Source organism: Octopus bimaculoides, chromosome 5, assembly GCF_001194135.2.
Source record: "Octopus bimaculoides isolate UCB-OBI-ISO-001 chromosome 5, ASM119413v2, whole genome shotgun sequence".
NCBI classification, from domain to species: domain Eukaryota; kingdom Metazoa; phylum Mollusca; class Cephalopoda; order Octopoda; family Octopodidae; genus Octopus; species Octopus bimaculoides.
The window spans coordinates 11,950,458-11,954,913 of NC_068985.1; positions in this window are offsets into that span (position 1 = coordinate 11,950,458).

Below are 4,456 nucleotides of genomic sequence, written 5' to 3' on the forward strand. Positions count from 1 at the left end.
TATATACAGGGGTTAGACAAAATAATGGAAACTCATAGCGTCACACCATCATAATTTTGAAATATCTATAAAACCGTCAAAACTTGTTTATTTTAATGTTTTTTGATTTATTATTAGTGTTGATTTTATATATTTTGCTAAAAGTGCTGTTTCTTTTCAGATATCATCAGAAAAGGGTAATAAAAAATTCATTAAAATGACAGATCTATCTGACTTTCAAAAAGGTCCAATTGTTGGTGCACGTATGGCAGGTGCTAGCGTAACGAAAACAGCCGAAATGTTTGGTGTATCAAGAAGTACAGTCTTGAAAGTAATGACAGCCTTTTAGAAAGTGGGGAAAACCTCATCGAAACAAAACTCCGGAAGAAATCCAAAATTTTCAGATAGGGACCATCGGACTCTTAAACAGATTAGGAGAAAAGATCACGACAGTACAGCTCCCAAAGTTACTACCAAGCTTAATGGTGTAAAAACCTACAGAATTGGTCCCTAGAGCAGTAGAAGAATTTTATCTTCTTGGACAAGTCATCCTTTACCTCATTTCCAACCACTGGCCGAGTATATGTGTAGAGACAGCCAATGAAATATTTGACCCAGACTGCTTTTTCCAACTGTAAAACATGGAGGAAGAGCTGTGATGATCGTGGGGGTGGGGTTATATCTTAGAAATCCGCCAGCCCAATGGTTTCCCTTCAACACAGAATTAATAGTAAAGAGTATTTAAGCATTTTATCTGATCAAATTCATCCTATAGTTGTGGAACTGTTTCCAAAGGGAAACGCAATCCTTTTGTGGTGATAATGCACCAACTCACTGCTAAAGTTGTTACTAAATGGCATGAGGAACATTCTAGTGAAGTTGAAAATCTAATCTGGCCACTACAGACGCCAAATGTCAATATTATTGAACATATATATGGTGCATTTTAGAAAAACAGGTAAGGGGTCGATATCCTCCACCATTTTCACTACAAGAACTGGAGAATGCTTTAGCTGGAGAATAGACAAAAATTCCTTTGGGAACAATTCAAACTTTGTACGAGTTCATACCTCGTAGAATTCAAGTTGTAATTACTGCCAAAGGCGGCCCTACCTCGTATTACGATAAATTTGGGTGAGATTTTAAGGTGTTTCCATTATTTTATCCAACCCTGTTATATATATATATATATATATATATATATAGATGTATATAGATGTATGTAGGTATGCCAGTTTGTTCCAATTTCTTCGCAACACTAAAATTGCACAAACCAAATTTATTCTTTTTGGAAATTTTAATACGTGTGTGCGCAATATAAGAAATTGTATAAATTGAAAAGGTGATACCAAATTTAATCCTCTTCAATTTAAAAGTATTGCCAATTTACATGGAACATGGATCATTAAATTATTACTTTGCATTGAAACTGAGATAACATTGAGAAGATCGGATGAGCGAGACTGCATCAGTTGAGTGTGATTTTTTCCGATTTTAATCTAGTTTACACTAAATTCCGTTAACGTCCGTTGGGCGTACATTTTCAGTATTATGTCTCCTTAGTGTATTCTGTCTAATTTTGTTCTTTGTTCATTTCCTATTTTCCTAATGTTCACGATTTACTGTATAATTAATGATATATATAATTAATATAATAATTAATGACTACTGCTGCTGGTCTTTATAGAGTATTACTGTTTCAGAACAAAGATTTTGAGAATGCTCTTATATATATTAACTGAATTTCTCTGTACTAGGAAATGTATTGTAACATTAAATAATGCTTTTAATATACATGTGTCGTAAAATTTTAAATTAAATCTTAATAGATTTTATATATTGATATACTTTCAAACTTTTCAAAACATCCCTTCTTGTCTGATATCGTATAGGCTTCAATAAATTTTATGCTAAAAGTGTGTGTATATATATATATATATATATATATATATGTGTGTGTGTGTGTGTCATTAGCTAGAATTGAAATTTCGATCGTTATGATAATTTCCTCATCCGATGTCACCTTCCTAAGCGGTCAAATATGTTAGGATTTGTCTATGTACGTCGTTTTTATTTATACATATTTATATGCACACACATAAAAACCCATGTATTAGTATATATGTATACATGTATGTAAGTGTGTGTACATATATTACTTCTTCTTTTAAGTATATCTCTACAGATTTACTGTGAAATTTAGTGCACTGAATATTACATTTTGTATACAAATAAGTCTCTGCAAACAATGCGATCGAAGATACAAAAATAGTTAATGGGTGTACACGGATAATTCTCCAACGCCACGGCGAAACCAATAAACAATGCGCGAATTCATTGCTTAAATAACCGCTTTGTTTAGCGCTGTTACACTATCGGATATTCTACTCTACAACTTTACATATTAAACACATTCCTGACACCTGATACATATTAATGAGCTATTAGAGACACCAATTTACACCACATATGTGGCGCTGACGAAAGAGCAATAACTTCTGAAATATGCATATACACCCCTTATATACTTTTCTGTCTTCGATTGCAAATTATTACTTAGAAATATTCGTATACGAAACGTCGTACTTTTCAGTGCTTGCTCTAAATTATGTAAAAAGTCTTTAGAGATGCAATTAAAAATGTAAACAATGCACTGCTAAGACAAAGTAGGACTCACAAACCTCTAATATATTATGTTTGAACAACGAAATACGGTGCCCTAACCAACACTTTCTTTGAGGAAAGCATATTGGTCCTTATAGATTCGCATATAACAGTATCATTAATATTTTCTCATTCAGAAACAGCTGAGCTGTTTTTTTTTATATAAAATATATTTTGCTCCTTATAGTTTCCTGTGAATTTAGTATTCTATAACATTACTCAAATTTTATCCTGTCAGGTTTGTATGCTATCATTTTAGGCGTCATATATAAAGAAATATACAACTATTATGTTATACGTAGGACATTCTTCAAAATATTATGGGTATGAGACTGCAGTGAGATAGCAGTAATGTCTAGAATTACTCTAGAAAAATATTATAGATATAAATCATAACGTCTTAATCCTAGCTCGGGTGGATCTAATATATAACATGTCTCTACTTTCAAATCGCTTCTAGATGACTGGCAATATCTGAAGTAATTTAGTACTGATTACTTGTCTAATTGTTAGTGCAAATAGAACTTGTCAAATTATATGGAGATTTGTTAAGTTAATTTTGACATTAAAGGTCTGGGAAAGCAGTTAGTTTACGTACCACTAAGTGCTTATTAGTTTCAGATACACATACGTACTATTATTTTCACCTCTAATTAGCTCTACTAAATTAAGCAGCTGAAAGGGTCTGTTACATTGCACGTAAGGTTGTTGCATGCATTATTATGTTTATAGGATTAATACGTAAAGGATTAAAAGGCACTTCGAAGTAGTCAGAGTTATAATATATGATGCGTGTAATGATCTAGAATGATGCTTGCTAGAGATATTTCATAACACTATTTCCGATATAATAAAATAATAAAAAGTCTAATATTGGTAATAGTATCTCAAACTAAATGTTTGATTTTAGCAATGCTATACAAATCATCATATGCACTTTAAGATAATATGTGTGCTTCTGTGTGTGTGTGTGTGTGTGTGTGTGTGTGTGTGTTCTGTATGTAAGGATGCGTTAATGAATAGGGTGCTGCACGTATGATCGTAAGTTGCGGTTTCGATTTCTGGATTGGGCAATGCGTTGTATTCTTGAGCAAATCACATCATTTCACGTTGCCCCAGTTCACTCATGTGGCAAAACTGAGGAATCCTGAAACGAACCAGCGCCTCGTTGCATCATTAACTACGGAATATATGCGTAAAAAGAGAGTAAAAGAGTATATATGTGTATATGTGTGGTGGGTGCATGTATGCGTGTGTATCTGTGCCTGTGTGTTTGCAAGAGAAAGAGAGAGAATTTGCCTGTGAGAATATGTGTATGCATACTGAAGTGTTGGCAAATTTACACATGTAATTCCTTAGATATAGAGATCGAAAAAGAGACATTAAGAGATAGAGAATTACATATTTAATTTGATGTAATAAATTGTGAAACTTAACTACATAAATATTATTGCTTGCTGTATATTATACATTAATAAAATGAATATAATTTTACTTATCTGTTACTACTAAGGTTGAGGAACACATCAGATGAAACAACTAAATGAAATTTAAATAATTTGCTACTAAAAATAAGAAAAAAGTGAAAGGAGAGGGTAAATCTGTCCAGACCGATCTATGAATACGCTGCCCTAGATTTGTTTGACCTCTCTATTATCAAGGGTATAGAGTAACCTAAATATATTGATGAACAATGGAAGTGCTTTCTGGATAGCAATTGCATACATAAGGCATATGTGTATGTATGTATGCTTGGATGTATGTATGTATGTATGGGTATATATATATACATATATATATATATATATATATA